Raw genomic sequence first — 22,869 nt, forward strand, 5'->3', positions numbered from 1 at the left:
ACCTACTGCAGAACCCTGACACATACAAGAGAATTAAGAATCCGGGTGTGGCCAATAGATTCAATTCTGAAGTTCCATTTGAGATCTTGCCATGGTTGTTGGACCATGACTTGAATGTGATGCCAGTGCCTGAGCTAAGCTCAGAGGAGGAAGGAGGAGATGATGTTGAGGGTGATGATGATGGTTCTAATTATGAAGATGATAATGTTGATGGAGATGAATGAGGAGCTGGAGTAGCTATGGATATAGTTGCACCTGATCAGGGGGAGCAACTTGAGCAAACAGAACAACCTATTCCAACACCCCCACAGTCACCACCACATATTGACCAACCCATTATACCATCACCACCACAAATACCACCAACATTTAGTCCAAGTCATTCTAATCCTTTTATTCCAAGCCCACCCCATACACAATCACCACCACTATCCATGTTTCAAACCCACACCACAAACCAAGAACAACCTGAATATGAACAATTCACTACATCACCACCCACTGACACTAACCAGTTGACCTTGTTAAAAGAAAATGCTGAACTGAAGAGAAGGAATGAGGAGGTGACAGAGGAGAATGTGATGTTATTAGAGAAGTTGGTGCAAGCAAATATGAAAATTCAAGCACTAGAGCAGGAGGTTGAGAAGACCTCAGCTGCCCCAAAACAGGGGTAGAATGAGAATATGCCAACTGTCACTGGTGTAAAAGTTGCTGAAACTGTAACAGTTGTTGAGACTGCAGACAGTTTAAAACTGATTATGAATGTTTATGATGATGGAGAGGAGAGTAGTGAGGAGAGGAGAGCTGAGGATGATGAGTATGATGGTGATAGTTCAGATGTTGGAGAACAAGACTATGATTATAATGATGAAACAGTAAATGTGGAGAGGGATAGAGAGAATGTTGAGACAGAAGGTAAGATTGAAAAGATAAATGTTGAAGAAAATGTAGCTGCTACTGATACAGCTACTGATGTCTTAACTGACTTTCAGACTGATGTAGAGACTGAAGTGACTAATGAAGGGAATACTGCTACTGAGGAGCCTATTACTCAAGAGCAACCAGAAAGCTCCAAGAGGGGAGAGTATGGCCCTGAATTAGAAGCACTTGAAAAGGAAATAGATGACTAAGAACAGTCTGAGGATGAATAGGATGTGAGGAGGAGGATTGAGAAAGGAAAAGCAAAAATCAATGTAGAAGAGCCTGTTAAGGCATATCTAGAAAAGGATGTGTCATTTAAAGATGATGCTATTGCCAATGAAGATGCCCTAAGAGAACAAGAGAACAGTATGAGAGAAACAAGGGATAGGGAGACACTGGCTCAATCCATGACTCCTGAAGAAAAGGCTGAACAAGAAATCTTGATCAAACAAGCCAAACTTGCAAAAGAATTGTTTGATGATATAGCTGATCAAGAAGCAATTGAAACATTGATTATGATGAACAGAACTTAGGAAGTTGACAATTCCCTGGCTATGGTGATAAGTATGTTTCAACCACAGAGCCAACCAGGAAAGGAATCTGAATAGGCTTGTGAATCTGAAGAAATGCCTCAAAAGGAACCTGAAAGGGAACCTGAAAGGCCAACTGGTGAATCTGTTGAGGAAATGATGGCTAATATCACCAGAATCAGGATGAAAAGAGCCAAAATATTTGAACAAGTATATACGAGAAAGAGGAAGTCCGATGAACAGAAAAGGAATGATGAGAGGAAAACAAAGAGAGGGAGATGGGATGAAAAGAACAAATGCTATGTTGAGACTCCTGAAGATGAAGGTGATAATGATAATAGCCCAATCAGGGCAATTCCACTGCAGACACTGCAACCAGGACAACAGATTCCAGGTGTTCCTGATGTGCCTGCTAGTTCTGAACAGAATCCATATCATCCACCCTCAGATGAACCAAAGATAGATGCAGTCAATGTATCAACTGAAAAGGATGATGAAACTGATGATTCTGATGAAAACAATGATGATCAAGGAAAAGGTGGAGAAGCTGTTAATGTTGAATCTCCACAAGTTGAAATGACAGATGTACAGAGAGCCAACATTGAGTTGAGTATGAGAGAAGCTAAAAAGAGTAATCCATTGGTTGTAAAGCTGAGAAGGTATGGGATAAGTTTTAAATCTTTGGCTGATCTTGATGATGATCACTTGCAAAAGAGACTTGATAAAGAGAGAGATGCTTTGAAGAAAAAGATGGAAGAGAAAAACAGGAAGAGTCAAAAGTTTAGAGAATACCTCAGAAGGCATAACTATTCAGAGACAGATCTATCTCACTTTAACTTTGACCAACTCCAAGATCTATATAACAGTGAAAGAGAGAAGGTGATTGAGAAGTGTGTGAGAGAGAATGAGAAACTTGAGAAGATTGAATCTTTGAAGAAAAGTATGGAGGCATGTGTGGATATTTGCTGGAAAGAGGTTTGAAGCCTGAAATTGTTGAAAACTTGTCAAGAAAATCAGTGGTAGACCAGTACAATAAGTTGAAAAGAAAAGAAAAGCTGAAAAGGGCTCAAACTGAAAAGTCTACCAAACAGTTTGAATCAACTGATGAACCTCAGGCAAATAAGAGAAGAATTCAAACCATGAGGGAGAAATTAAAGGAGCAAGTCAGATCTGTTGAAACTCCTACCCCACAAGAAGTAAAGCCTGAACCAGAAGATAAACCCAAAGTCCATTGGGAAAATGAAGAAATGATAAATATTCTAAAAAGGGTTATGATTGATCAAAGGGAATGGGTGAAGCATATTTCAATTCCTTGGAGAAACAAGATTTAAAAGAACTTTTCTATATACAAAAGGCTGAATGGGAGAGAGCTTTGAGGGAAAGCGATAACCCTAGAAGCTTTGTAGATGGAAGCTTTGTGCCAGCTGGATTGGCAAACACTCCTGGTATGGCAAGAATGCTGTTGGATCTTAAATGACTAGCAGGACAGAATGTTGTTGAATTAGCTAACCATCCAACGAAAATGGTAGAGGCCATCTATATCAAAACTTTTAATTTGGGGCCTAGTAAACCAAAGAAGTATATCCCTTTTAGGCCTCCAATTTCAAGAAGATATCCACAAGGAGGAAGAGGTGAATCAAGTAGATCTGCACAACAAAGAACAACAAGACCACAATTTGATGTGGATCTTCCAAGAGAAATCTACTTTGATTCTGTCACTGAGTCCTTGAAGGTGATTATGGAAAGTAGGCAATTGAGGAAAATTGTTGTAAGAAGTGACTTTCGTGAGTATACGAAAAGCAACTAGAAAGAATGGCCAATCTTAATCTGTATGACTTCAGAAATAGAAACAAGATGGCTGGAAGGCAGATGAACGATCTGTCAAAATTTTTGAGAGATGAAGCTGACAAGGGGGTTCAAGTTCTTAAAGGAAAAGAGAAGTTGGAGAATTATTGGACTTCACAGGTCAAAGAGGACAGAAAATTTGAAAAGAATGGATATTGCTGAAAGAGACTTTGTGATGAATATAACAGGAATGAATCCACTGTCAAACATGAATACATGCATAAGTCTTGGAAGAAGAATGAACTGCCCTAATTACACAGTACAAAAGAATGGCATCATAGCTGAAATTGAGTATAAAGAAAAGGATGATCATTACTTGCTGAGAAACTCAGATGGAAAAATATTGGGGATCATTAAGAAAGATGAAGACTTGACCAGCCTGCATGATGAAGATTTAATGGATATAAGGGATTTGGTTATGCCAGAAAGTCATACTCATTACCAAATCCTTAATATCTTCAAAATAAAAGTGCATCTGAGATAATAAATAGAAGACAAGCCGCTCATAATGCAAGAAAGAGACAAAATTAGTAGAGTAGGGTTTGTTATGTAATGTCTTCGGACAACTTTTGATTATGTAATCTGTTTATGTTATTTGATTATGTAATTTGACTTTTAATTTGATGTGTATTTTGACTAAGTGTAAGTAACCTTAGAAATGTTTTGGGTCAGCTGAGGTGTTCCAATCTAGGGGGAGATTGTTGAGTAAAAGATTTGACCAAAATGAAGTATATAGAAGATTGGAATCTTCTCAACCTCCTCAGAATTTGCTAAGTATGGATTCGGGCACACCTTATACCTCCGAGCAAGCTTTTACTTAACCGGGTACGATATTTTGTCTGTCGGGCAAGGTTATCTTCAAGTAGTCTTCTTTAGTGGATATCCGAGCAGGGTTTGCAAATTAGTGCATTGCCGGGCAAGGTTCACTAGTTTATGTAAATCCGGGCAAGGTTCACTTTGTCAAGCAAGTCTGTTCTTCAAAGCCAAGTAAAGTTCACTCCCGAGTAAGCTTGTGGCTAACCAAGCTCATGAAGCCAAGTGATTGGAAGACCCAGCAAGGTATTCATTAATAATAGTGGTCCGAACAAGCTTGATGATTGAAATGGAATATCACTATGTAACATCGGGCAAGGTTCAACTCAAGCAAGGAACAGTACTCCCGAGTACACTTTGCTTATAAGTTATTTTATAGCAAGGAGTTGAAATGGACCATTGAAAAACAAGGTTGCTCGTAAGGGTTTGTCGGGCAAAGTCAGTAAAGTCAAGAAGATTGAAGTCTACCCGGTGAGTATTTTACTTGGTAAAATACTCTTCAAGTAAAGTCTACCCGGAAACTGATACCGGGCACACTTCTATGTTACCAAGTTGTGAAGGATGGCAGAGTACATAGCGTACTCGGAAAATGAAGACTGATGCAAAGCTTAACCGGAAGACTTGTTTTACACTTAGAATATTTTCTGTTATATAATTTGAATATGTATTTACGTTTGGGGTTTCTAGAAGGAATGACAGCTGTCCTAGGGTGGCAGGCCTATAAATATAATGTTGTGGGGCACGCCGCCTAAGGACAAGACAGAGAGCGACACATTTATTAAAATAGAATATTTTGTGTGACGGCTGTCCTAGAATACGTACCGAAAAAACCCTTCTTCAAGAAACCCAAAATCGATTATCCAGTTTGTATGATTGATATTATACAAATGGAAATCTTTTGAGTGAATCTGGTTTGTGTTGGTTACCTTTGAATACTGATTAAGCAATCGTATGTTTGTTATTGAATCCGCCTTTAACAAACAGTTATATTTCTAAATATAGCAACCCGTCATTAACTCTCTTGTCGACACATTTATTTGTGTGAATTATGACATGATTAAGTAAGATCCAGCTGAAAACAAGGGACCAGACAATGGATGAAGTATATTGTCAAGTACGATATTGAACCCGAACCAGAGCAGGTTACAACCCGGTTTGACCCGGGTCCTTAGACCGACATGACACTGGTGAGTTGGTTGAAATCGTTGATAGATGTGAGTCGTCAAGTTCAGAAGGTGGAAGTTGTTGGTTCCCATTTTGTGTTATAGTCTTTTGTATTTAGTTGTACTTTAACATTTATCTTAGTTAGTTAGTCGGATTGTTTTCTTTGTATATTTGGACCCGAGGCCTTGTAAACAAAAGCCTAATGGGCCGTATTAATGTTAGAATGGTGCATACACTATAAATAGTGTGTCTCTCATGCAGACACAACCTTTTTGCAAATACAAAACCTTATCATTATCTACAAACTCTCTCCCTCTCTTTTCTCTCTTCCCTCATGGATAACAAACAAACCAAGAAAGATCCGAGATCTCGGTTCCTCACTAGTGATTTCTGCTAGCTAGTGATGAGATTGAACCAAATAGACTAGTTTTTGTGTTGTTTGATCCGTCCATAGGACCTACAGCAGCCATAAGCCCGAATAGGCCCAATACTATCCTAAACGATGAACCATTACAAGTTACCCAATCACGTCGAACTACTCGAAAGACGGTTTTACCCAAGAAATTTAGCTTCTTTCTTGTTGAAGGTATACCACACCTGTGGAGCAATACCGACGAGGTAAATCTCCTATTTTTATTTGATGACAGACCAGTAATTTTCAAGAAGCGAATACTAAAAAACATTGGAGAAAGGGAACTATTCGAAAGACGGTTTACCCAAGATAAATAGCAATTTTCTGGTTGAAATTATACTAACACCTGCAGCACGACTCGACAATCGTCGAGGTAAATCTTCTATTATTATTCGATGATGAACCAGTACATTTTTTAGAAGTGAATAATGAAAAACATCGGAGAAAGGCTATGGAATCTGAGATCGAGTCAATTAAAAGAAACAAGACATGATGATTAAGGGGTATGTTCATAAATACGGGATCGATTTATGAAGTCGGGACTCGTTGTTAAGGGGTATGTTCTTAAATATGGTTTCTATTTCGTAGAGGTGTTCGCACCAGTGGTGGGAGCCAAATTTTTTTGAATTTTACTCGCTCTAGTAGAAAATCAAGGTTGGGAAGTGTATCACTTGGATGTAAAATCCGCGTTTTTCATGATGATTTGAAATTAGAGGTGTACTTATTTCAATTGGATGGGCTTGCCAAGAAAGAAAAGTGTAAAAGTTGACTAAAGCGTTGTATTGTCTACGTCAAGCACCATGGATATGTAATACCAAACTAGACGGATTGTTAAAGGAACTCGGTTTCGCTTGATGTAAACAAGAACAAGCGGTTTACAAACGGTGTTCCGGTTAAAGGCTACTAGTCGTTGGAGTTTATGTGGATGATTTGATAGTTACAAGTACAAGCATGCAAGAGATATCAAATTTCAAAAGACAAATGTAGTCAAGGTTCGAGATGAGTGACCTCGGGTTGTTGCATTACTATCTCCGGATCGAAATTAAACAAAGAGATCATGGGATAACGTTAAAGCAAACCGGTTATCAAACCAAGATCCCAAGATCCTAAAAGAAGAAAATCTTTGGGGATGTACCTCGACTTAGATTCCTATGGAACGGGCTTAAAGTTGTCAAAGGAAGATGAGAATCTGAAGATACCTCCGACGAGTTATAGAAAAATAATTGGAAGCTTGCTGTATTTAACTCATACGAACTTGATTTGAGCTACTCGGTTGGTTATGCAAGTCGGTTCATGCAATCACCAACTCAAGCTCAGGCTCAAGCAGTTACATACACTATCCGATATCTAAAAGGTTCACTATACTTTGTTATTAACAACATGTTGCATGTTATAGTGATAGTATTCATGCAGTGGATACTAATGATGGTCGGAGTACATCGGGTTTAATATTTTACTATGGTACATCACTGATATCATGGGTTTCTTAGAAACAAGGAACGATGGCATTATCATCATGTGAGGTTGATGTTAGTGTAATATTGCGTAAGTCGGTAACCAAGTTGTCGTACTTACAAACCTAGGGGGTTTTTAAGTTAGTTTTTCTCATGTTCATGTCTAACAAGTATATGGTTATAAATATGGTTATTTCTAATCAAGTAATCACAACGTTAACAATCAATACAATTAAGGTGTAGATTTGAAATATCATTGTCTTCAGAGTCCATCCTAGCTGAGCTGCAGTGGGTAACACAGTCCTGATAGTTTCAAAGCGAGCTGCTTGTACCAATGTCTCACTAATGTCTATACTTTTTTTGTTGGGAATAGCCCTTAGCCACAAGTCTGGGCTTATGCCTCACGATTTTACCTGCAGAACCAAGTTTAGTCTTAAACAACCACTTCAATCCAACCACATTCTTTTTATAGCATCCAACTTTAAGTTTGGTTCTTCGCTATAGCATTGAACTCATCATTCATGGCTTGCTTCCAATCTTTTGGCTACTTCATCATATGAGGTTGGATCTGTAACACTGAGTGCAAATTGGCATATATTGTAGTCTTCCATCGGAAAACTGTTGTCATAACATTCTACTAAGTCTTTCATTTTTATTGAGTTGTGCTTAAATCAAGCATAGCTTGATCATAGCTTTCTGGGCTGGTCCTGTTTGCTCTCAATCTAGCAGTTAGAGTGATTATCTCAAGAACCAGTTGAGGAAGCATGATTAGTATTAATAGGAGTGTTTTGAGTGGAAGTATTACCTGATTCAGGGGCAGCTTGACGCAACATCATCAAACCCACTCTTGTCTCTCATATACATAACTTCCTTATCCCATTCCCACTTGGCACCTTCATCAAGTTTTACGTCCCTCCTAGTAAGAAATTGTTCTGTAATCGGGTTGTAAAGGCTATAACCTTTTGATTGTTGTGAGTACCCAAGGAATACGCTCTTTTCAGACTTATCATCCAACTTGTTTCTTCTTTGAGCAGGTGTGCGAACACAATTGATCCAAAGGCCTTCAGATAGTCAACACTCGGTTTCTTTCCATACCAGGCTTGAAAAGGAGTGTTGTTACACAGGGTTTTGGTGGGAGATAATTTTATGTTGTAAACAGCCATGGCAGCAGCCTTGGCCCTGAAATAGCTTGGAAGCCCTTTTCCTTTAATCATAGATTTCAGCATCTCTACAATTATCTATTTTTACTTCATAACACACAATTTTGTTCAGGTGTGTAAGGAACAGTTAGCTCTCTTTTGATCTCATTATGTTCATAAAACATATTAAATTCATGGTAAGTGTTCTCCCCACCCCTATCTGATCTTAACATCTACATAGGCCACCCATCCTCCTTTTCAAACATAGACTTGAATATTCTAAATTTAGAGAATACTTCTGATTTTTCTTTTATAAAACGTATCCAAGTCATTTGGGTGAAATCATCAATAAATAGTAGGAAGTACTTACTACCAACAAGGCTTGGCACAGGCATGGGTCATCGGAGCACCCGGACCCTCCACCGGTTCTTCCACTTTCGATATCAATGGCGTCCTTTGGTTTACTGTCATTATTATCATCGTCATCACCTTCATCGTCATAACTACTATCATCACTGCTGCTGTCAACAACAACAACTGTCTAATCTTCTTCATCCTCAATCTAGTTTTAGTTATGCAAAAACCAATTTAAACAAGATAGCTAGCGTAAGTAGATATCGTGCCCACGAGGAACATGTGGTAAGTATTACACTTTATTGTTTAATATTTAAACTAAAATTAAATAACTATATTAAACTAAAAGCGATGTAGAGAAATACCTTACAAATTGTTTTAAATATGAGAAAAGTAATAGGAAACAAATACACTTAGGTTGTGAAAATAGTTGAAGAACTAAACAATCACTAGAGGTTCATAACCGGTTCAACTAATATAATCTGAGATAAGAAATTACATAGACATGATAGACATGATTTTGTTTTAATTATTCCACCCAGTTCAGTTAATACACCAACCCGTAATCAAATTATTGAAAATGAAAAGAAACTGAGAAAGGATGGTTTGAGTAAAACTAGACAGAGAGAAATTGATTAACTTATAATCGAAGAGACAATTTAATCCAAAAAGGCTTAACGTGCTCATATTAATATATTATGTATTTATGTCACAATATAATTCTCATGTTAATATCCTAGGTTAGACATGTGGTGGTTAAGGTTAGTTAATTCCTGCCAATTTGGTTAAAGGTTGCCTTCGATTGACAAACTTTCATTACATTAAAATGGTTGGATAACCATTTCAAACCATGGCAATAAATAGCTTGTACTTAGTTAATTATAAATAGCAGTTTGTGTTTCTTCATATCTATTCTCTTGGAATATTTACTGCACACAAAAACTTATTTATCAAACCCGTTTTTATCCAAACCCCTAAAACTAATAACTGGTATCAGAGCATGTTCGCTCTTGAGACCTGCGTGAAAAAACAATCCATGTTTATAAAGTTCAACTGTTGGTTTGTTTGATGATCATGACGTTGATGCTTGGTGCCATGGAATCTATGACTTGAATTTGAATCAACAATCATGTGCATCTTCTTTGGAAAGAAGACGTGAAGCCGCAACCAAGAAATTTAGAGATAGGACATCCTATTTAAAGTGATACACGTTTAAATATTACAACGTTTTCTAATGCAAACAACGGGGCCACTACAAACATGTATGTTCAAGAATTCAAGATTCAGAATTCATGATCAAAGGAACTGATTGAATGGCTGGAATGACAAATGGTTTGTAAGCCAAACCCGGATATTACATGCATATTGTCCCTTCCGCATATGGTCATTACCCAGAGTGATTACAAATGGAATTACCAAACGCCCTTTGTGTTTTGCTTTATTCTGTTTCTAAACATCGTTCTATACTTACAATACATATGGGCTTTATTACTACATGTCTTAACCCCCAATAATAAAAAAATAACATAATATAATGTATCTTATAAACATAAATAAGCAAGCTAATAATGGCCCAACCTTTTAATTCGACTAATGGGATAATATTCACCCCTTAATCTATTGAAAGATGGTAATCTTGGTTTTTAAATCAGCAGCAGTGGTTTCTTCTTCCCCGTTGAAGTAGCGTTCAAAATATTCAAATTTCTCCAAGTGTTTCAAAGCATTCAATTTGTATTCATTATCTTCTTGACCATGAACAGGCGTATTATTATTCTGAGGAACAAAGGGCAAAAGAGTTACTGAATTCGATAAATTTAGTTATGAATAATTATAGTATATCAACAATTTTATTTGATCATACATACCAAAGTGCTAGTTTCTTGAGAGTCCTCAAGTGTACCTTTATTCTATTTTGTTGGATAGCTCTTTGACTTTATAAATTTTGTAACTTCGACCACAGAGAGTAATTTCTTGGTCGATGATTCATGCTTGTAAAACTTTGAAGGGATATCATATATGTGTTATGTCCATCATTTGATATTAAGAGAGTGTTCAAGTGGTTATGTAAAATTTTGTATTATAAAAGAACCTTTTCAATTTTGCATGTCTTTCTTAACCTTTGCTCTTCTATCCATCCTTCCAGCATTTTCTTCACTTACAAAAAATAAAATTACAGGATTGGAGCTAGACAAAGAAATGGGTAGTACAATTCTAACCATTACGTTTTTCAAAACGGCACTATAATACCTACATTTAAGTAATGGCTACAATTAGACCCAGTGCACGAGGGTACTGAATGCCCCGTGTCCGCAAATGAATGTAACTCAAGTAAGAAACTTTGTACTAAGAGCATTCCCAACCCATTCCCTATATTGATGTGAGGAGAGTTTGTAAATTATAGGGTGAGTTTTGAGTGGTTGGGAGTGTAAATTATAGGGTGGAGAGAGAAAATGTAATGATTTTTTGTAAATTTGGGGAAACTTTGTTTGTCCGTATTTATTTTTTAATATTTGTTGAATTGGTTGTGAGTAGAGGATAGAGAAAACTATAATTATAAAGATATAAAGTAATATTATTTAATTGAACAACAGAGAGAAATGTTGTGTTTTGTAATGTAATTATAAAGATGGGGATGGAGATCCGGATGAGAATGCTCTAATAGCATTTAGTAATAAATACCGAAACTGGAGATCATTAACTTTTGAAGATTAAATTCTTCATCAAACTGAACAAGAAGGCTTTAAATTTGTTATAAAAATAGATTCTGATTCTGGAACATAGTTATCCCATCAAACACTAATTATACCGTTGTCGTAAACTTGGCCAATTTGTTTACATTTAATAATGAAGGCGAATGATATTTACGTAATCAACTCAGACTAAAGAAGTTCAAAATTGATCACCTCATCCAAGGATTCAGTGTCCTTATGCCCCTGCTCAGAAAGGCGGATTTTCATGTTAGAAGTACCTAGCAAGATGGATTCCTTTAAAGTTCTCCGTTTCCTCTTAGTGTTTGATGGTACTTGAGTTTGAAAAAATAGTGATTAATACTACACAACGAAACTTGCTTGATTCACCTTCAAGAAGAATAGTAGGTAGTGTTGGACTGATGCGCTAGACAACATTGCCACGTAGTTCACTGAAGAAACACGACTCTATTCTCCTTGACGGGTCCTAGATCCAATGATTCCAAAGGGTAGGATACGGATAACAACCAACTACGATATTAGCACAATCTCCCAAAGTCTAGTGACCAGAACCTGCAAAACAGACACCTTGAGCTCGCTACGGAAAGGACAAGGGGGGGGGCTCTTACCGTAACCACCCTCCGGCGTGAGAATAAGTACAATTCTTAGAGAGAGAAAGTACTTAAGTATTTAGAGTAGATCGTTGAGAGTGAATGAATACCTCATGGAGATTGAGAGGGTATTTATAGCCTAAGAGCGTGGGATATGTCTAATGATTCCAAAGGGTAAGATACGGATAACAACCAACTACGATATTAGTACAATCTCCAAAAGTCTAGTGACCGGAACCTGCAAAACAGACACCGTGAGCTCGCTACGGGAAGGACAAAAGGAGGGTCTTACTATGTTTAATCTATTTTGTTGGATAGCTCTTTGTCTTTATAAATTTTGTAACTTCAACCACAGAGCGTAATTTCTTGGTCGATGATTCATGCTTGTAAAACTTTGAAGGGATATCATATATGTGTTATGTCCATCATTTGATATTAAGAGAGTGTTCAAGTGGTTATGTAAAATTTTGTATTATAAAAGAACCTTTCAATTTTGCATGTCTTTTTTAACCTTTGCTCTTCTATCCATCCTTCCAACATATTCTGCACTTACAAAAAATAAAATTACAGGATTGGAGCTAGACAAAGAAATGGGTAGTACAATTCTAACCATTACGTTTTTCAAAATGGCACTGTAAATACCTACATTTAATTAATGGCTACGATTAGACCCAGTGCACGAGGGTAATGAATGCCCTGTGGTCCGCAAATGAATGTAACTCAAGTTAGAAACTTTGTACTAAGAGAATTCCCAATCCATTCCCAATGTTGATGTGAGGAGAGTTTGTAAATTATAGGGTGAGTTTTGAGTGTAAATTATAGGGTGGATAGAGAAAATGTAGTGATTTTTTATAAATTTGGGGAAACTTTGTTTGTCATTATTTATTTTTTAATATTTGTTGAATTGGTTGTGAGTAGAGGAGAGAGAAAACTGTAATGATCAAGGTATAAAGTTATATTATTTAATTGAACAGAAGAGAGAAAAGTTGTGTTTTGTAGTGTAATCATAAAGATGGGGATGGAGATCCGGATGAGAATGCTCTAGTAGCATTTGGTAATAAATACCGAAACTGGAGATCATTAACTTTTGAAGATTAAGTTCTTCATCAAACTGAACAAGAAGGCTTTAAATTTGTTATAAAATTAGATTCTGATTCTCGAACATAGTTATCCCATCAAACACTAATTATACCGTTGTCGTAAACTTGGACAATTTGTTTACATATAATAATGAAGGCGAATGATATTTACGTAATCAAGTGAGACTAAAAAAGTTCAAAATTGATCACCTCATCCAAGGATTCAGTGTCCGTATGCCCCTGCTCAGAAATGCGGATTTTCATTCTAGAAGTACATAGCAAGATGTTTTCATTTAAAGTTCTCGGTTTTCTCTTAGGGTTTGATGGTACCTGAGTTTGAAAAAAATTGTGATTAGTACTACACAACGAAACTTGCTCGATTCACCTTCAAGAAGAATAGTAAGTAGTGTTGGACTGATGCGTTAGACAACATTGCCAAATAGTTCACTGAAGAAACACGGCTCTATACTCCTTAACGGTTCCTAGATCCAATTATTCCAAAGGGTAGGATACGGATAACAACCAACTACGATATTAGCACAATCTCCCAAAGTCTAGTGACCGGAACCTGCAAAACAGACACCGTGAGCTCGCTACGGAAAGGAAAAATGGGGGTCTTACCGTAACCACCCTCCGGCGTGAGAGTAAGTACAATTCTTAAAGAGAGAAAGTACTTAAGTATTTATAGTAGATCGTTGAGAGTGAATGAATACCTCTTGGAGATTTAGAGGGAATTTATAGCCGAAAAGTGTGGGGAAATAATTGGGCCAGCTGTCACGTCTGGACACGTGTCCTCAGATAATAGGCTAAGCTATACGTCACATGTGCATGGGCATAACAACCTGGACACGTGTCTTAATACGACAGGATACTATGTAACCCCAGCCTTGTGCGTGGTTATAACAACCTAGCCAGCAGTCTTTAATTCGTTGGCTGAGATATCACGTATTGCCCAAGAAAGCATCTTGGTAAATCTTCTAGAAGGTAAATGGTTAATTTACGGCTGTCCTATTGGCATTGCCTCTTGGTCATTTTGCGGGTGGATGTGTTATCACGCGGATGACGTTTAAGGGTGCCTGGATGCTTCCGCGTGTGATATAAGGATGTTCTACCTTTTCAAAGTTATGCGGGTGATCCATATGTCCATGAGGTATTCGCGTGAAAATGATTTCAAAGGGTAAGATGCGGATAACAACCAACTACGATATTAGCACAATCTCCCAAAGTCTAGTGACCGGAACCTGCAAAACAGACACCATGAGCTCGCTATGGGAAGGACAAAATAGTTCACTAAAGAAACACGTCTTTATTCTCCTTGACAGGTCCTAGATCCAATGATTCCAAAGGGTAAGATACGAATAACAACCAACTACGATATAGCACAATCTCCCAAAGTCTAGAGACCGGAACCTGCAAAACAGACACCGTGAGCTCGCTACAGGAAGGACAAAGGGGGGGTCTTATCGTAACCACACTCCGGCGTGAGAATAAGTACAATTCTTAGAGAGAGAAAGTACTTGATTATTTAGAGTAGATCGTTGAGAGTGAATGAATACCTCATGGAGATTGAGAGGGTATTTATAGCCGAAGAGCGTGGGATATGTAAAATGATTCCAAAGGGTAAGATACGGATAACAACCAACTACGATATTAGCACAATCTCCCAATGTCTAGTGACCGGAACCTGCAAAACAGACATCGTGCGCTCGCTACGGAAAGGACAAAGGGGGGGTCTTACCATGTTTTTTCTATTTTGTTGGATAGCTCTTTGACTTAATAAATTTTGTAACTTCGGCCACAGAGCGTAATTTCTTGGTCGATGATTCATGCTTGTAAAACTTTGAAGGGATATAATATATGTGTTATGTCCACCATTTGATATTAAGAGAGTGTTCAAGTGGTTGTGTAAAATATTGTATAATAAAAGAACCTTTTCAATTTTGCATGTCTTTCTTAACCTTTGCTCTTCTACCCATTCTTTCAGCAATTTCAACACTTACAAAAAATAAAATTACAGGATTGGAGCTAGACAAAGAAATGGGTAGTACAATTCTAACCATTACGTTTTTCAAAACGGCACTGTAAATACCTACATTTATGTAATGGCTTCGATTAGACCCAGTGAACGAGGGTACTGAATGCCCCGTGTCCGCAAATGAATGTAACTCAAGTAAGAAACTTTGTACTAAGAGCATTCCCAACCCATTCCCTATATTGATGTGAGGAGAGTTTGTAAATTATAGGGTGAGTTTAGAGTGGTTGTGAGTGTAAATTATAGGGTGGAGAGAGAAAATGAAGTGATTTTTTTGTAAGTTTGGGGAAACTTTGTTTGTCCCTATTTATTTTTTAATATTTGTTGAATTGGTTGTGAGTAAAGGAGAGAGAAAACAGTAATGATAAACGTAAAAAGTAGTATTATTTAATTAAACAGAAGAGAGAAATGTTGTGCTTTGTAGTGTAATTATAAAGATGAGGATGGAGATCCGGATGAGAATGCTCTAATAGCATTTAGTAATAAATACCGAAACTGGAGATCATTAACTTTTGAAGATTAAGTTCTTCATCAAACTGAACAAGAAGGCTTTAAATTTATTATAAAAATAGATTCTGATTCTAGAACATAGTTATCCCATCAAACACTAATTAAAAAGTTGTCGTAAACTTGGCCAATTTGTTTATATATAATAATGAAGGCGAATGATATTTACGTAATCAAGTCAGACTAAAAAAGTTCACTCATCCAAGGATTCAGTGTTCGTATGCCCAAAGGCGGATTTTCATGTTAGAAGTACCTAGCAAGATGGATTCCTTTAAAGTTCTCCGTTTCCTCTTAGGGTTTAATGGTACATGAATTTGGAAAAAATAGTGATTAGTACTACACAACGAAACTTGCTCAATTCACCTTCAAGAAGAATAGTAGGTAGTGTAGGACTGATGCGTTAGACAACATTGCCACATAGTTCACGAAAGAAACACGGCTCTATTCTCCTTGACGGGTCCTAGATCCAATGATTCCAAAGGGTAGGATATGGATAACAACCAACAACGATATTAGCACAATCTCCAAAAGTCTAGTGACCGGAACCTGCAAAACAAACACCGTCAGCTCGCTACGCAAAGGACATAGGGGGGTCTTAGCGTAACCACCCTCCGGCGTGAAAATAAGTACAATTCTTAGAGAGAGAAAGTACTTAAGTATTTAGAGTAGATCGTTGAGAGTGAATGAATACCTCATGGAGATTTAGAAGGTATTTATAGCCGAAAAACGTGGGGATATAATTGGGCCAGCTGTCACGTCTGGACACGTGTCCTCAGATAATAGGCTAAGCTATACGTCACATGTGCATGGGCATAACAACCTGGACACGTGTCTTAATACGATAGGATACTATGTAACCCCAGCCATGTGCGTGGTGATAACAACCTAGCCAACAATATTTCATTCATTGGCTGAGAGATCATGTATTGCCCAAGAAAGCATCTTAGTAAATCTTCTAGAAGGCAAACGGTTAATTTACCGCTTTCCTATTGGCATTGCCTCTTGGTCATTTGGCGGGTGGATGTGTTATCACGCGGATGACGTTTTAGGGTGCCTGGATGCTTCCGCGTGTAATATAAGGATGTTCTACCTTTTCAGAGTTATGCGGGTGATCCATATGTCCATGATGTATTCGCGTGAAAATGATTCCAAGGTGTAAGGTGCGGATACAAACCAACTACGATATTAGCACAACCTCCCAAATTCTAGTGACCGGAACCTGCAAAACGGACACCGTGAGCTCGCTACGGGAAGGACAAAATAGTTCACTGAAGAAACACGACTCTGTTCTCCTTGACGGGTCCTAGATCCAATGATTCCTAAGGGTAAGATACGAGAACAACAAACTACGATATTAGCACAATCTCCGAAAGTCTAGTGACCAAAATCCGCAAAACAGACACCGTGAGTTCGCTACGGGAAGGACAAAAGGGGGGTCTTACCGTAACCACCCTCTGGCGTGAGAATAAGTACAATTCTTAGAGAGAGAAAGTACTTAAGTATTTAGAGTAGATCGTTGAGAGTGAATGAATACCTCATGGAGATTTAGAGGGTATTTATAGCCTAAAAGCGTGGGGATATAATTGGGCCAGCTGTCACGTCTGGACACGTGTCCTCAGATAATAGGGTAAGCTATACGTCACATGTGCATGGGCATAACAACCTGGACACGTGTCTTAATACGATAGGATACTATGTAACCCCAGCCATGTGCGTGGTGATAACAACCTAGCCAGCTGTCTTTCATTCATTGGCTGAGAGATCACGTATTGCCCAAGAAAGCATCTTGGTAAATCTTCTAGAAGGTAAATGGTTAATTTACAGCTTTCCTATTGGCATTGCCTCTTGGTCATTTGGCGGGTGGATGTGTTATCACGCGGATGACGTTTGAGGGTGCCTGGATGCTTCCGCGTGTAATATAAGGATGTTCTACCATTTCAGAGTTATGCGGGTGATCCATATGTCCATGATGTATTCGCGTGAAAATGATTCCAAGGTGTAAGATGCGGATAACAACCAACTACGATATTAGCATAACCTCCCAAATTCTAGTGACCGGAACCTGCAAAACAGACACCGTGAGCTCGCTACGGGAAGGACAAAATAGTTCACTGAAGAAACATGATTCTATTCTCCTTGACGGGTCCTAGATCCAATGATTCCAAAGGGTAAGATACGAGAACAACAAACTACGATATTAGCACAATCTCCCAAAGTCTAGTGACCGGAATCCGCAAAACAGACACCGTGAGTTCGCTACGGGAAGGACAAAAGGGGGGATCTTACCGTAACCACCCTCCGGTGTGAGAATAAGTACAATTCTTAGAGAGAGAAAGTACTTAAGTATTTAGAGTAGATCTTTGAGAGTGAATGAATATCTCATGGAGATTGAGAGGGTATTTATAGCCGAAGAGCGTGGGAATATAATTGGGCCAGCTGTCCCGTCCGGACACGTGTCCTCATATAATAGGCTGAGCTATACGTCATATGTGCATGGGCATAACAACCTGGACAAGTGTCTTAATACGATAGGACACTATGTAACCCCGGCCATGTGCATGGTTAAAACAACCTAGCCAGCAGTCTTTCATTCATTGGCTGAGAGATCACGTGTTGCCCAAGAAAGCATCTTGGTAAATCTTCTAGAAGGTAAATGGTTAATTTACAGCTGTCCTATTGGCATTGCCTCTTGGTCATTTGGCGGGTGGATGTTTTATCACGCGGATGACGTTTTAGGGTGCATGGATGCTTCCGCGTGTAATATAAGGATGTTCTACCTTTTCAGAGTTATGCGGATGATCTATATGTCCATGAGGTATTCGCGTGAAAATGATTCCAAAGAGTAAGATGCGGATAACAACCGACTACGATATTAGCACAACCTCCCAAAGTCTAGTGACCAGAACCTGCAAAACAAAAACAGACACCGTAAGTTCGCTACGGGATGGACAAAATAGTTCACTGAAGAAACACGACTCTATTCTCCTTGACGGATCCTAGATCCAATGATTTTAATGGGTAAGATACGGATAACAACCAACTACGATATTAGCACAATCTCCCAAAGTCTAGTGACCGGAACCTGCAAAACAAACACCGTGAGCTCTCTACGGGAAGGACAAAAGGGGGTCTTACCGTAACCACTATCCGGCGTGAGAATAAGTACAATTCTTAGAGAGAGAAAGTACTTAAGTATTTAGAGTAGATCGTTGAGAGTGAATGAATACCTCATGGATATTGAGAAGGTATTTATAGCCGAAGAGCGTGGGATATGTCCAATGATTCCAAAGGGTAAGATACGGATAAAAACCAACTACGATATTAGCACAATCTCACAAAGTCTATTGACCGAAACCTGCAAAACAGACATCGTGAGCTCGCTACGGGAAGGAAAAAGGGGGGGGGGGTCATACCATGTTTATTCTATTTGTTGGATAGCTCTTTGACTTTATAAATTTTGTAACTTCGACCACAGAGCTTAATTTCTTGGTCGATGATTCATACTTGTAAAACTTTGAAGGGATATCATATATGTGTTATGTCCATCATTTGATATTAAGAGAGTGTTCAGGTGGTTATGTAAAATTTTGTATTATAAAAGAACCTTATCAATTTTGCCTATCTTTCTTAACCTTTGCTCTACTATCCATCCTTCCACCATTTTCTGCACTTACAAAAAATAAAATTACAGGATTGGAGCTAGACAAAGAAATGGGTAGTACAATTCTAACCATTACGTTTTTCAAAACAGCACTGTAAATACCTACGTTTAAGTAATGGCTACGATTAGACCCGGTGCATGAGGGTACTGAATGCCCCGTGTCCGCAAATGAATGTAACTCAAGTAAGAAACTTTGTACTAATAGCATTGGGTAATAAATACCGAAACTGGAGATCATTAACTTTTGAAAATTAAGTTCTTCATCAAACTGAACAAGAAGGCTTTAAATTTGTTATAAAAATAAATTCTGATTCTGGAACATAGTTATCCCATCAAACACTAATTAAACCGTTGTCGTAAACTTGGCCAATTTGTTTACATATAATATTGAAGGCGAATGATATTTACGTAATCAACTCAGACTAAAAAAGTTCAAAATTGATCACCTCATCCAAGGATTCAGTGTCCATACGCCCCTGCTCAGAAAGGCGGATTTTCATGCTAGAAGTACCTAGAAAGATGGATTCCTTTAAAGTTCTCCGTTTCCTCTTAGGGTTTGATGGTACCTGAGTTTGAAAAAAATAGTGATTAGTACTACACAACGAAACTTGCTCGATTCACCTTCAAGAAGAATAGTAGGTAGTGTTGGACTGATGCGTTAGACAACATTGCCACATAGTTCACTATAGAAACACGGCTCTATTCTCCTTGACGGGTCCTAGATCCAATGATTCCAAAGGGTAGGATACGAGAACAAAAAACTACGATATTTGCACAATCTCCCAAACTCTATTGATCGGAACCTGCAAAACAGACACCGTGAGCTCGCTACGGGAAGGACAAAGGGGGGTCTTACCGTAACCACCCTCCGGTGTGAGAATAAGTACAATTTTTAGAGAGAGAAAGTACTTAAGTATTTAGAGTAGATCGTTGAGAGTGAATGAATACCTCATGGAGATTGAGAGGGTATTTATAGCCGAAGAGCGTGGGAATATAATTGGGCCAGCTGTCCCGTCTGGACACGTGTCCTCATATAATAGGTTGAGCTATACGTCACATGTTCATGGGCATAACAACCTGGACACGTGTCTTAATACGATAGAACACTATGTAATCCCGGCCATGTGCATGGTTATAACAACCTAGCCAGCAGTCTTTCATTAATTGGCTGAGAGATCAGGTATTGCCCAAAAAAGCATCTTGGTAAATCTTCTAGAAGGTAAATGGTTCATTTACAGCTGTCCTATTGGCATTGCCTTTTGGTCATTTGGCGGGTGGATGTGTTATCACGCGGATGACGTTTGAGGGTTCCTGGATGCTTCCGCGTGTAATATAAGGATGTTCTACCTTTTCATAGTTATGTGCGTGACGTGGCATTTACTGAGTGGATGATAACGTTCTCTTTGCACTGTTCGTATCCTATCGCATTAATTGCGATGTGTATAAATAGTGGGTGTTAACTTCTTTTTGATGTTTTTATCACCTTTGATTTTCAAATATCTTCTTTCTATATTTTCTAATCTTCTAACCATCTGTTCAATTCTATTCACGATTGCTCGTTGTTTTCCTTTTTTCACCGGACCTATGGCTAGTCAATCGTTGATTCCGAATAACGACGAGATAGAGATCAAATGGGACCAAGCCGAGTACGAAGAATTGCTTCGTACTTACGGCATTTCACTGGAGTGGGATCCCGAGTTTCCTGCTGCCGAAACTGTTGGCAGTCTGCCTCCTATTGGCAAGATGACGGTGGACGCTAACTACTTCGTGTATGGGAATTTTTGGTTTCTGATAACCAAGTTCTTCATGAAGGTGTTGAGCGCTTAAGGGATCCACTTATCTTAGTTACATCCTCTTACTGTTATGCAGATTCGACACTTCGAATTTTTGTATATGACAAAAGGAATGTTTCCACGGATTGATTCCCTGTGTTCTATCAGATGACCAACCGTGGTGGGTGGATCACCAGCGGGACATATGGATCACCCGCATAACTTTGAAAAGGTAGAACATCCTTATATCACACGCGGAAGCATCCAGGCACCCTCAAATGACATCCGCGTGATAACACATCCACCCGCCAAATGACCAGGAGGCAATGCCAACAGAATAGTTGTAAATCAACCAGTTACCTTCTAGAAGATTTAGCAAGATGCTTTCTTGGGAAATACGTGATCTCTCAGCCATTGAATGAAGGACAGCCGGCCAAGTTGTAATAACCGTGCACATGACCGGGGTTACATAGTGTCCTATCGTATTAAGACACGTGTGCAAGTTGTAATGCCCATGCACATGCGACGTATAACTCAACCTATTATATGAGGACATGTGTCTAGACGGTTATGAGAGCATCTTCTAGAAAGGGACAGCTGGCCTAATTATATTCCAAAGCTCTTCGGCTATAAATACTCTCTCAATCTGCATGAGGTAATCATTCACTCTCAACGATCTAATCTAAATACTTAAGTACATTCCCTTTCTAAGAATTGTAATTATTTTCACACCGGAGGGTGGTTACGAGAATACCCCCCCCCCCTCTTGTCCTTCCCGTAACGAGCTCACGGTGTCTGTTTTGCAGGTTCCGGTCACTAGACATTGGGAGATTGTGCTCATATCGTAGTTGGTTGTTATCTGTATCTTACCCTGTGGACTCATTGGATCTAGGACCTGTAAAGGGGAATAGATCCGTGTTTCTTCATTGGCGCCATCTGTGCTTTTGTTAGAACAATGATAATTCGTTATTTTTTGGTTCATACGATATGATCCAGTTTCTTGAAGGGCCGACGGGAACTCCTGCCCTGTTTGACGTGTTATTGATACAGGAGCACCTGGGGGTATGGCTTTAACTGCTTTTGCACGTATCCCGGCTCCTAGTTCACGAACTTCTGATGTAACACATGTAGGTTTCACATTGGAGCGTGTTATAGCGCCAGTCGATCCTACACCTAATGATTTAGGATATGTCATAGCACCAGAGGGTTCTAATCTTGGTGACCTGAGACGAATCATGAGAGAAACTCGCCGAACTCGCTCAGAATTGTGCCTAGAAGACGATTCTGGTGATTCTGAACCGGCGAGAACTCATCGTCATAGTTCCAGATCTAGGGGACTCTTATCTCCGGATGAGTGGCTCCGTATTCAACAATAAAATGTTGTAGCTGAGTACGAGCGTAGGATGCGAGAAGAGCGACTCTATACTCTGACTTTTGACGAATCTCCCAGGAAGTCTCTTTCTCCTCCTCTAATAGTGAGGAGGAGCCAGATCCGTAAATGTGTTCAGACGGAGAGAGATTCGGCGGAGGTGTGGAGGCCACGTGACCGTCCTCGTATGGTCAGACATGTACCTGCTTACTTGGAAGAATATGAAAGTCATGATTCAACGTATCACCCAGATGACGTCAGTTATTATAGTGGTGATAGCAGACTTCACCTATGAGGTGGAACGAGTTATCCGCGAGCGGTACTTATTAGATAATATTATAGTATCTTGCAATCAATTGTGTATCTGTTAATTTTGTTAACTCCATGATTTATGGAGAGTTTGTTGTATCCTTTGCCTATATAGTTTCATAATCAATAAACATATTTTGAGGTTGATCCTATAATCACTCTTACATGGTATCAGCCATATACCTCCACCCTTCTTTACCCTAATTGTCG

Source organism: Bidens hawaiensis, unplaced genomic scaffold (assembly GCF_021521415.1).
Source record: "Bidens hawaiensis isolate Kalapana, Puna unplaced genomic scaffold, B.hawaiensis_p1.1 tig00001792_1, whole genome shotgun sequence".
Classification (NCBI taxonomy): Eukaryota; Viridiplantae; Streptophyta; class Magnoliopsida; order Asterales; family Asteraceae; genus Bidens; species Bidens hawaiensis.